General features: G+C 42.0%; 1 protein-coding gene across 5 annotated transcripts in view; it reads right to left on the bottom strand.

Annotated features, from left to right (window-relative positions):
• Positions 1 to 13,117, bottom strand: part of CDH18 (cadherin 18) — a 513,966-nt gene that overhangs the window by 395,049 nt on the left and 105,800 nt on the right. For 2 of the 5 annotated variants that reach the window (XM_030500775.1, XM_030500740.1), the window contains exons 1-2: positions 11,891 to 11,910; positions 5,822 to 5,920 (exon numbers count right to left, since the gene is read on the bottom strand). The gene's annotated coding sequence lies outside the window, so the exon portion shown is untranslated. Of the gene's footprint in view, positions 1 to 5,821; positions 5,921 to 11,890; positions 11,911 to 13,117 lie in introns of those variants that run through there. The other 3 variants (XM_030500750.1, XM_030500758.1, XM_030500767.1) reach the window with 2 other exon arrangements.

The raw sequence follows: 13,117 nt of genomic DNA on the forward strand, positions 1-13,117 counted from the left end.
CATGGCATGCTATAATAAAAGTGATGAACATCTGATTTGCTCAGTAACGGAGTATGTGAAATAAAGTCACCTAAATCTTATCACAACAAAGCATGTCTCCCGCTGACATAAAAGGGAGCTCCACAGCTAAAGCTCTCCAAAGGCTTTGAAGATGTACACCATTGTAACAGTCATCCAGAAGATCATGAATTTGAGTGTGTCATCTGATGAGTACTTTATAAATGAATGCCTTTATTCCACCTCTCTGTGTTACACTTTCACCTACTCAATAATACCACGCACAGTGTCACACCACTCTAGCAGCAACTGCTTTAGCTGTGGCTCACTGGTATCACTCACTCTCTTGCTTTTTTAGGACGCCAGATAAAAACCTGGCTTTGTTCCCTACAAGAGCTTTTTCTCTTTTATTTTAATATGATAAAAGAAAACACAAAGCAAGCCAAAATTGCTCAAGCTGAAAGGGTTGAAAAAAAAAAATTCATGACATTCAATGACATTGAAAAAACAGCTGCAGCATTCCCATGCTTACAATATACTTCTCTAACTGGGTCATACGTAACTGACATGATGCACACTGCAGCGGCTTAGATGGAGTATCAACAAAAAAAACCCCACGCATATGATTTATGTTAACTTACTTGGGCTATGAGAAGGTTTATGACTGACTTCTTGTGTATATTTGAAGACAGGGCACATACAATCATTTTGCCTAAGCTTCTGAATGACAGAGGTGTCACCTGTAGTAATTTCTGAACTTTTAAATTTCATTAACTTATTATGAAACTAGGACAAAAAAAAGGTAACTTATAAATCTATACACCCATAGCATACGTACAGCATTTAAAGGCTTAGAGGGATACAAAACCCCTTACACACCAAATTAACAAATTTCTACAGCTACTCCACCCCTGGGTTAGACAGATCATCTGATAAAAAATTTCATTTTTCTTTCTTTGGTATCTTTTCATTTTTCTTTCTTTGGTATCTTTGGTTAGGGGCTCTGGAGCTCAGATAGTTTTTTCATCAATTCTCCAGGACAAAGGGGAGGACCTTAAAAAAGCTAGGCGCATTTGGCAGGTCAATAAATGGTTAGAATGGTGGTGCCATAGTCAGGGGTTTGGCTATTTAGAACATGGGGCTCCATTTGGGAGGTCAAGTCTACTGGAGGCTGGTGGAGCTGGTCTGGCAAAGAAGGGGAAGACCTGCTTTGGTAGGAGGCTTGCCAGGCTGGTCAAGAAAGCTTTAAACTAGATGTGTTGGGGGAGGGGAGCATTGATCCATCCCAACACTCCTGGTCAGTTGCCGGCACCTGTAATAAGTGCTTGGAGCCATGTAGAGATGTTTCAGCTGCCCCAGCCATTGAGTCGGCTGCATTTGGAGCTCAGCTAAGGTGCCTCTATACAAACGCCCATAGTATGGGGAACAAACAAGAGGAATTAGAGATGTGTGCAAGGCTACGGGAATATGATGTCATTGGTATCACAGAAACATGGTGGGATGGCTCCTATGACTGGAGTGTCGGAATGGAAGGTTACAGGCTGTTTAGAAAAGATAGGCCAGGCAGATGGGGAGGGGGCGTTGCTATCTATGTCAGTGATAGGCTAGAGAGTATGGAACTCTGTCTGGGGACGGGTGATGAGTCAACAGAGTGTTTGTGGGTCAGGATCAAAGGGAAAACAGCAATGGGGGACATTACAGTGGGGATCTGTTACAGGCCGCCTGATCAAGAGGACTCTGTGGATGAAGCGCTCTACAGACAGATAGGAGCAGCCTCACGCTCGCAGGCCCTGGTCCTCATGGGGGACTTCAACCATCCTGACATCTGTTGGAGGGACGGTATGGCCCGGCACAAGCAACCCAGGAGGTTCCTCGATTGCGTGGAAGACAACTTCCTCTTTCAAGCAATAGAGGAGCCAACGAGGAGAGGTGCCATGCTGGACCTTGTGCTCACCAACAGGGAGGCACTGGTTGGAAATGTGATCCTCCGGGGCAGCCTTGGCTCTAGTGATCACGAGATGGTTGAGTTTGAGATCCTCACGACAGTGAGAAGAGCATGCAGCAAGCTCACTGCCCTGGACTTCAAGAAAGCAGACTTTGGCTTCTTCGGGAACCTCCTTAGTAAGATTCCATGGGATACAGTCCTAGAGGGCAGGGGGGCCCAAGACTGCTGGTCAATATTCAAGGATCACCTGCTACGTGCTCAAGAGTGTTGCATCCCGACAAGAAGAAAGTGCAGCAGGAGGGCCAGGAGACCTCCATGGATGGACAAGGAGCTGCTGAGGAAACTTAGAGGGAAAAAAGAAGCTTATAGAAGGTGGAAGCGAGGACAGGTGGCCTGGGAAGAATATAGGAGCATTGCCCGAGAAGCTAGGGACCAGGTTAGGAAAGCTAAGGCCCAGCTAGAATTAAGTTTGGCAAGGGATGTAAAAGATAACAGGAAAGGATTCTATAGATACGTAGCAAATAAAAGACAGACTAGGGACAATGTGGGTCCTCTCCAGAAGCTATCAGGAGAACTGGCTACCATGGATTTGGAGAAGGCTGAGGTCCTTAATGACTTCTTTGCCTCAGTCTTCACCAGCAAATGCTCTGACCACACCACAAAAGTCTTGGAAAGCAAATGCAGGGACTGTGAGAATGAAGACCTTAGGCCCACTGTAGGAGATGATCAGGTTTGAGACTATCTTAAGAACCTGAACGTGCACAAGTCGATGGGACTTGACGAAATCCATCCACGGGTCCTGAAGGAGCTGGCAAATGAAGTTGCTAAGCCACTGTCCATCATATTCGAAAAATCCTGGCAGTCAGGTGAAGTTCCCGATGACTGGAAGAAGGGTAATATAACCCCCATTTTCAAGAAGGGGAAGGTGGAAGACCCGGGGAACTACAGACCAGTCAGTCTCACCTCTGTGCCTGGCAAAATCTTGGAGCAGATTCTCCTGGAAAGCATGTGAGGCACATGAAAAACAACTAGGTGGTTGGTGACAGCCAACATGGCTTCACTAAGGGGAAATCCTGCCTGACCAATTTGGTGGCCTTCTATGATGGAGCCACGGAACTGATGGACAAGGGCAGAGCAGTTGACGTCATCTACCTGGACTTGTGCAAAGCGTTCGACACTGTCACGCATGACATCCTTGTCTCTAAATTGGAGAGACATCAATTTGATGGATGGACCACTCGGTGGATAAAACACTGGCCCGATGGCCGCACGCAAGAGTTGTGGTAAATGGCTCGATGTCCAGTTGGAAACCTGTAACGAGTGATGTCCCTCAGGGATCGGTGTTGGGACTGGTCCTGTTCAACATCTTTGTTGGCGACATGGACAGTGGGATTGAGTGCACCCTCAGCAAGTTTGCCGACGACACCAAGCTGTGTGGTTCGGTTGATACGCTGGAGGGAAGGGATGCCATCCAGAGGGACCTTGACACACCTGTGAGGTGGGCCAATGCCAACCTTATGAAGTTTAACCAAGCCAAGTGTAAGGTTCTACACCTGGGTCGGGGCAATCCCAGGCACTGCTACAGGTTGGGCAGAGAAGAGATTCAGAGCAGCCCTGAGAAGGACTTGGGGGTGTTGGTTGACGAGAAGCTTAACATGAAACGGCAGTGTGTGCTTGAAGGCCAGAAATCCTGGGCTGCATCTAAAGAAGCGTGACCAGCAGGTCAAAGGAGGTGATCCTGCCCCTCTACTCTGCTCTCATGTACAGAGTACTGTGTACAGTTCTGATGTCCTCAACATAAAAAGGACATGGAGCTGTTGGAGTGACTCCAGAGGAGGCCACGAGGATGATAAGAGGGCTGGAGCACCGCCTGTATGAAGACAGGCTGAGAGAGCTGGGGCTGTTCAGCCTGGAGAAGAGAAGGCTGCGTGGAGACCTCATAGCAGCCTTCCAGTATCTGAAGGGGGCCTACAAGCATGCTGGGGAGGGACTCCTCATTAGGGACTGTAGTGGTAGGACAAGGGGTAATGGGTTCAAACTTACACAGGGGAAGTTTAGATTAGATATAAGGAGGAAGTTCTTTACAGTGAGGGTGGTGAAGCACTGGAATGGGTTGCCCAGGGAGGTTGTGGATGCTCCATCCCTGGTGGTGTTCAAGGCCAGGTTGGACAGAGCCTTGAACCACGTGGTTTAGGGCAAGGTGTCCCTGCCCATGGCAGGGAGGTTGGAACTAGGTGATCTTAAGGTCCTTTCCAACCCTTACGATTCTGTGATTCTATGATTCTAATATTTGATTCCTTTTTTATTTTTCACTGACATTAAGCCTGATTTTGCTTTCCAACTTTAGGCTAGATATTTCCAACTCCTGTGAGAGCTTGCTGAATTAAACATTTGAATTTCACTATCCATCCCGCAAATTCAATCAGTTCAATCAACATCTATTTTTTTAGGCTTAAATTAACAAAACATTATTAAAAATAAGGACATATTTCTCACTCTAAGTTAAACAGTAATAAACGGCATGATCAAGTTGAGCTATCAAATTGAAAAATCAATCATTTTGGCACTTGATCCCTGCAGAGAAATACATCTTTATTTTTGATATTGCTAAGTGGTGACTTTGGATTATATTGCTGCACTGACTCATTAGGCAAGATTTCAACCACTTGGAAATCGTTATTTCTGTTTCACCAAATAACCAAATAAATAAGTATTTCTAGTTTTCATGGGCTGTGACTGCTTACGAACAGAAGATTATTTTGTAAACCGATCAAATACATATTTTTGAAACCAGTTCAAATATTACAACTCAGACTGAGGTCATCGTTAAATAAAGTGCTGGGTTTGGGGTATTCTGTTTATTTGGGGTTTTGGGGTTTTTTTTGTTGTTGGTGGTGTTGGTTGGTTGGTTGGGTTTTTTCCTACTGAAAATTAAGGTAACATTTATATATTCTGGGGGAAAAAAAACAAAATTATTATGTTTTGGTGAGAAGTGACCTAGAACTTGCATCTAGTTCTCTAATTAATTCATTAACTCTCTAATTAATTCTTAATTATTATCAGCATAATAATTTTTAAAACATTCTGAGCAGAATCTATAAGCACTATTCAAATGTTATGGCTAGCTTACCCCTATTTTGCAGTTTTACTGTTTGGGGTTTTTTTCCTTTATTTTCCCTACTTCCAATCTTAACATCTTGCTTTCCCATCAGCCCAATTCCTTCTTTAGGTTTACAAACAAAGCAAATGAATAAAACTGGAAAAAAAAAAATTATGCCAGGAATGGGTATAGTAAGACCACAAGAGCAGCTGCTTTAAATGAGTGCCTTACAATGTTCCTAAAAAGAGTTTAAATAATTGAAGATGATACTGATATAAAGAACAAAGTACATAGAATAGTGAGAAAAATAAGACAATCTGAAAATCCAACAGGTGGATAGTAACAGAATGTAGCTGTCGGGTGCCATTTAACTGTATTTGTCAACTCTAGTAATTGATCGCTAGACACTATTCCTGACCACCTCTATCAGGCTAATGGAGCAACATGTTTGTTAAGAGACTATCCACTGAATTTTTATTCCTACTTATGCTTCACACACTGGGAGTAATACAGGTCACTGAACAGCAGCACTGTGATGGATGCTGAACAGGAGTACTAAGTAAAAGCTCCTTTTTTTTTATATGCTAAAGCACTTATAAACAGTGACTTAAATGTGTTATAATCTTTAAAGGAGCACCAAACATTAAAGAAAAATGCTTATATAGCAGAGAAAGGTAAAGTAACGGTGAAGTAGCTTAAAAAATTGTTATTAACCTAAGACAACCCAAACACTTCATTGGAGGTGAATTAAAATTAAGAAAATATGAGAAGCTACTTACTCACTTCGTCATCAACTAGAGCTTAGAAATGTTTTCTGCCGAAGAGTCTTATGAGTCTCCACTGAAGATATCAGAAGCCTGGCAATTCAGCAGCTTTCACTGAAACAGAGCAACCAAATTTTGAACACAATGAGATAATGTTTTTCTTTGCATGACAGTTAAGTAAACAGACAACAGCATGAGCATAGGACTGTCCCTTGCAGCGGGACATGAAGAACGTCAGATATTTATCCTGGCAAATCTATAAATTAGTACTATAGTAATATATGATTTTTTATTTGTAAGCAGCTGTTCAAAATTGGAACCCTAACTGAAATAATTAAATGTACAGCAATGGTATTTTCAAGGCTTGTAACTAGCCTGGGCGTAATCTGAGATATCGTATGTCATGCTAAATTTAGGAAAATGAGCTAATTTGAAAACCTTTTGATTTTAGAACAATGATGAATTGCTGCCATAGAGAAATACGGAAGTATTGATTTTGAAAGAAACTGCTCAGAACACAACTAATACTCAAGCAACAGAAATAATCTCGTCCTGATCTTGCACAAATTTAGAACTATATCTGTTTTAGAGAATAACTTTTATTTCTATAATTACTAGTCATTCTCAAATATGCACTGCATTGATACAACCTCACAAAACTTTCTGACTTTTCATAGATCTTGTCACTTAACTCATCCCAGTTAATGATCCCAATAAACATGTTCACTTTTAACTACTCATGAATCATTCATAATAAGAAACATGAAAACCATAAACAAAACTAGCCCTCTGTTCCACACTCAGGTGTCTTATTTTTCTGCAAGGTATCATCTCTCAAGCCAGGAAACATTCTTGCTTTTGACAGCAACATCCTCAAATATAACCCAAAGTCCTTGAGCAAGTGCTTGGGTCAAGGTACTAGTGGGAGTTGCAGACATGGCTCCTCAATTATATCATTTTTACTGCTCCCAGTTTGCTTCCTTGTAATGTAACTGGTAAGTACCGGAGACGTCTAGTCACCCCAGAGGGACTACGAACAGCTAGATTTTAACAAAACAGCAGCAGAAAACCAGCACTATCCATGTTGCACAGTGTAAAGTGTCAAATGCCCCAGAACTGATTCTGCTGCTTCTTGGTTGGCATCTGGGATGCATCATCAATGACCTGACTTTTTGCACATAGGACTGTAACTCTTCCATACAACAGAAACAGAATTATTTTTTCTGAGCTTACCCTTTTTAAATATTGTAAGATTCACAGTCCTGTCTGTTCTGTTTTCACACTCTCTTCTTCAGAATTCAGAAATTTCTTCATTGCTAAATTGTCTGGTTTCAGCTTTGCTAACTTTTCTGGGTCACTTTCACTGATCTCGCCCTTAACAATTCTCCTGCAGTCACAAATCAAGAGGATAGATTTGCTTTTGATATCCCACTGGGATAATTGGTCTCTGCCTAGTCTTAGAGAAAATGTCATAGATAGCTTTACAAATTATGCTTCCAGTAGGAATGACAGTAGTGGTGTTGTTTGTATGTGTGATCCTAATGTGGATTTTCCTAATATTAACGTTCTGGTTATACACTGAGATTATGTAAAAGTCTTTATTATTATTATTATTATTATTATTATTATTATTATTATTATCGCCATACTAATCCTCAACTGCTGTTGTCATTGTTAATTCATTCTGTCATCTTTTCTTCTTCTGGTTTTAGCAATTGTTTCCTCTAAGCTACAGGATTCAAATTCAGCAGAACACAAAACAATACATTAAGCCATTGTTTGTTTGATTCTTAATTACTATTTCTTCCTGTTGGTGTATTTTCTTAAGATCCTGCTGTAGTTTAAACCCAGTTGGTAACTCAGTACCATGCAGCCACTTGCTCAATACCTCCACTTCCCCCTCCCCAGGCAGGATGGGGAGGAGAATCGAAACAATGTAAACACCACAGGTTGAGATAAGAACAGTTTAAGAACTAAGGTACAACATAATACTACTACTACTGCTAACAATAATAATGGTAAGGGAAATAACAAGGGGAGAGAACATAAAACTAAAAGGGGAAAGAGAAAACCGACAGAGATGTCAAATTTGCCCAGGAGTATTTCTTACTTCTACGTACTATTATTTCTTGAAAATCCAAGATCCAATTTTTCCTTTCAAAACAATGTGTAATTATCTGAGACTTGCTGTGATCTGTAAAAGCCCAAATTTTTCTGGTCTGCTCACTGGCATAAAAAATAAGCCCAATATGGATAATAAATTCTGACAAGTATCGTAACAGAGAAAAATTGTTGGTATATGAGAAATTAGAGTTGGAATGGCAAGTGGACATTACTGGCCTGCCACCATCTTGTTTGAGATGGACATTCAGAGCAGCAAATGTTGTGGGTGAGATCAGCTAAAGACAGGTATGTAATGACATCCAAATGGGACAGTCAAATATAAAACTGGATTCTACAGCAGACCTTCTGAAGCAGCCTTCTGGCCCTGGGTAAGTATCACATGACATCTAACATGACATTAATCCCACACAGATATGCTGTGATGTTTTCATACTAGATTTGTGTACAGGCAGCTAAAAAGTGAAAACCTTTCATTAGTATGCATCAGTTGAGATCAGTCCTGAGTATGCTAAAAATAGTGAAATGCAATTAATACAAGAGAAAATGTCCTCTTTAGCGGATGGCTCTAGAAGGTAGAGCATCGCCGGACTGCCCAGAGGCCAGACTGCGTAGAGGGGATTAAAAACCGGTAGTGAAATGCTTGAACAGGAGAACTTCCTTAAAAAGAAACCTCAAACAACAAACCAAAACAGACAAAAAGTACAAAAAAAAAAAAAAAAAAAAACCACCACCAAAAAAACCAACACACAGAGAAAACCAAACAAACAAAAAAATAAACAGACAAACAAACAAGGGATACCAGCATAGCTAGCTTGCCTTCCCAAACTCATCTTCCCTTGATCACTCAACTACATAATATTGCTACAGTCAGTTCTGCACTCTGCCTGTCCAACTCTCCACCCTAGCAAAGAATGCAGATCTTCAAGGTGAGAATATGGCACACAAGATTATCTTAGATACACCACAACTCAGTAAAATATACAAAACAACTGATGACTTGAGAGGATATGTGCAATTATATGTTACTAACTACCCCCTCATCATTCGAAGTAATACATATATGAAGATGTTCTTAAATATTAAAGGGAGTACCTAACTCCAGAGAAGATAGTTTAATTATGGAGAACTCACACTGCAGGTTTAACATTATTCAAGAAGTAACTGAGATTAACAGTACAGGACACACAATACATTTTTGTTCTGAAAAAAACTACCAGACTTTCAAGGAAAACTTATCTTAAATCTTACCTTTCACAAGCAAAGCAACTCTCATCATCTTGCAATCATATTCAACAAGATGCATTCCAAAATTGCTAGTAAGTCAAGGTCGGAAACAAATGGTATTATTTGTAGCAGCAAATTCCAATTCCTTATTTCTGACCATAGAATTCTTTTAACCTTTAGTGAGTTTTATCTCCAACCACATGGCCCTGTAATGCAGTGCTGCCATTGCTATTAACAGGCCACAACCTCTCCATAGCAGCTGTGCAGTCTCCACCCTTAAAAGTTTTCAAGACTTAAGTCTTGTAAGACAAAAGCCTGCAGCTCTCTGCTGTAAACTAAGGGCTTTGAAAAACAGGTTAGGATATGTGATCTTGAAATTCCACTGATCTTAGTACAAATAAAATGTATACAGGTCAGACAATGTACTGTCTCCTCTTTGTCCTTATTTCCTTATTAGGGATAATAATGAAATCGTAAAAGTATTCTTTTTTCTCTTTTTATGAAACATTTTGTCTGAATTCTTGATTCCATGAAACTGACGGGAAAACTCGCAGTGACTTCCATGTGGAAAGGTTTTATCCTGTGTATTGGACAAAGTCCAGTGATTACCAAGCACAAGTGGAAGTCAGGACTCTTGAGTTTTTATGACATGCATTCATGTGACTGTCGCTGTGATTTTGGGCAAATGCTTCCATATGCATTAAAGCATGTAAGCACATGCCTACATCGAAGCATGTGGGTGCCCACTGTAGGAGAGACTGCTATCATGCTCAGCATTAGCTATGGGATGAATGTAGTTTCAGCAGCAGATGATTCAGAAGTTTAATGTTTAAATATAGGTTCACATTAGGGGATTTCACTAGAAAGCAGAAGTGTCACCTTGTGACAAATATCACAAAGTACTTCAAAATCTTTCGGTCCCAATTCTCTATCCTTTTTGAAACTAAGAGAAAGTCAGCAAGGGCAAAAAAAGATACTGACAGCTACATCTACTAAAGCTTTACTAGCCTTTTTGGTTCTGTTCTCTTGAAAGTGAGTCATCTATTAAATCAACATTAGAACTCAAATCTTATTTAGAAGCCTGTCTTTCATAGCTGAGATTGGAATGGGACAGAACATAAGCTGCTCTATCTCTGGGGCACATGAAAAAATTCTCAATACCTTTATAGCATTAACACTTCGAACAAAGCACCTACTGCCATCTTTCAGACCTTCAGTGCCAAAGGTTTACTAAATCAAAAACTCTCTGTAATGGATTTCTACATGCATCACCTTTTAACCCTCCTTCAAGATAATTCTTTCATGTGGGCAGTACTGTCTTCTTGACATCTTAGAGCAGAAATGGTGCAGTGGAGTGTTAGACAGCGGAACAATCGGAACAGGACAAAGCAGGAGTGCTCAGGAAGCTTGCTGGAATATCTGGATTGATATTTTTTTGTTTGTTTTTAAAAGAGTTATAAGAACAGAGAAAGATTACTGAGAAAAAGTCGCCCTAAAAATGAAGAAAAGGGCAAAGCCTGGAGTAGAAGCTCCCTATGCCTCCAGTACATACATTCTCCTTCAAGGAGATACCTGCTTAAAATTATTTAGGAATGGAATTGAACCTGATTAAGCCTACATACCAGTTCTGTATTACTCTATACTCAAAGCCGATTTACATTATGACTTCTAAAGATTATTTTGCATGTGCAGTATTAATAACACCTAAAAACTAACCATTGGCACAATGTGTGTCATCACTGAATGAATTTGATGACGTTTTAAAAATTTTAAACCATGTTCTAAAAATTTCTAACACAGCAATCTTTACCTAAATGATAACTATATACACACATATATGTACACAGAGTTAAAACAAATGATACAATCAGTTCGGAGTTATAAGAAAATGGATTCTTAAAGGAGCAGAGAAGACTGGCACACTTTTCCTAGGAAAACACATGAATCAAAAATCAATACACTTACCTAAAGCAGCAACTAAAATAAATAAAAGGTGAAGTTGGGTGGAATTCTAGTACTTTCTAGAAAAATAAGGCACACAATACAATAAATAAAGAAGTGAAATATCATCTAGGGAAGAATACCTAAAATACATCAACGAACAGAAAGCAATCACCAAAAGAGGACTTTTCCAGACACAGATGCCACCAGAGACCGAGACAAGTATGAGTAGCAAGCATGCTGAATCAACAAATAAGGATAAAAATTTTGCCAGAGTCTGTAATGATCTGAGTATCTAGTTTTAATCACCAGAAGAAGGAAGGCAGTTTAACAAGCTTAATGGGAAAAGTAATGGACCTAGAACTAGATTAATTTTCAGCACTAAGGAAGAAAGCACTAACACTGAAAGGATGATTTAGGTCACTAGTGCACTCAGGGAAAGTGTTGAAGTCAATTTCTCTAAGGAAAAAAAAAAAAAGATATTGTCAAGTGAAATCGCTAAAGAGTTCTTTATACCAGCAGTTTAGACAATATAATGTAGGGGATTGAAATACTGGCACAGGAGGGGAGAAGAAGACAAAAAACAAACAAGAGTAACAATAAAAGCAATGATGAAATGCTAATGTTACTACAGCATAGTCATTGAATGATAAATACCTTAAAGAAAGAAAGAACAACGGCAAATAATGATTCTAAAAATAAGAACAGATCATATGGACAGAAGAGCCCAAGTCAGTCAAATTAAGTTCAGTAGAAAATCGAGCGGGACAAGGGAAAAAAGAAAAAAAAACCTACCCACAACATTTTACTGTCAGCCGAACTGTTGGAACCCTCCCTCCCTGGCAAACTTTTGCTTTGGACCCCTGAGTGCTGTCCCCAGGTCTCCCTCTCCGTAGTGCAGGAGGCAGAACAGCCCCACGCCGCTGCGGCCACCCGTTCTGGAGGCTGTTCTGGAAAAGCTGCTTGCTGCAATCCTGCCAAAGCAAATGGGGTCCAAGCACCGGGCCCAGCACTAAGTATTGCACTGGGAGAGCTTTAGACTCAACTGCAGCTTTCATGGTTACAATAAAAACCAACACACAGAGAGAAGCCTCCAGCACCGGCGCGGGGGGAAGCACCGCGTCCAGAAGCCCCAGTTCCGAGCGCCGGGTGCCTCGAGCCCCCGCCGGGCCCTGCCCAGGAGCCGCAGCTCCGCTGCCGCGCGCAGGGACTCACAGGAGGCGGCGCCAGGAGGGAGGCACCGCCCGAGCGGGGAGAACCCGCCCAGGGCGGGATGGGGAGCGCTCGCTGGAGGACCAGGGCCAGGGCCCGCTCCGGGAGCTCTGCTCCGGCTGCCCCGGCGGTGGCAGCGGCGGCACCGGACAGAGCCGGCGGGAGGGGAGGCTGCAGCGCAGAGCTCGGGGTGCACAAAGTGCCTCCCGCTGGTCTCTTGGGGCGAGGGTGCACAATGGGCAGGGCTGCACTCGCTGCGCCCTGGTGGAGGTCCTCCTGCAGCAGGTGGCTGAGCTGCGGGACACTGGCAGCAGCTGAAAGGTGTCAGGGGAGCTGAGAGGGAGCTGGACTACTTGCTCCAGGCCCGAACCGTGCAGGGGCCACAAGCGTCCACCACAGTGCATACAGAAAAGGAAGAGGGTGCTAATCCAGGAAGCTGGGAGCTAGCAACAAAGAAAAAAAAAAACCCAACAAAAAAAAGGAGGAAGAGGACAATTAACGGCAAGGGGCTTCCTCCTAAATCCAGTGTCCACACCCAGAACCGCTTCGCAGTTCTGCAAGGGGCTAATGAGAAAGCACCCACCACACCTAATGAGCATCCTGCTGATGCACCAGTAAAGAGCATCACTACTAGTGCCTCCAGGAAAAGGTCATAGTAGTGGGTGACTCTACTTTGAAAGGCACAGAGGCACCCATCTGTCAGCCTGACCCAGTCTCAAGGGAGGTGTGTTGCCTGCCGGGGGCTCGGATCAGGGATGTTGCTGAGAGGCTGCCTGCTCTGGTTAGTCCTGCTGACTGTTACTCACTTCT

Source organism: Strigops habroptila, chromosome 1, assembly GCF_004027225.2.
Source record: "Strigops habroptila isolate Jane chromosome 1, bStrHab1.2.pri, whole genome shotgun sequence".
Taxonomy (NCBI): Eukaryota; Metazoa; Chordata; class Aves; order Psittaciformes; family Psittacidae; genus Strigops; species Strigops habroptila.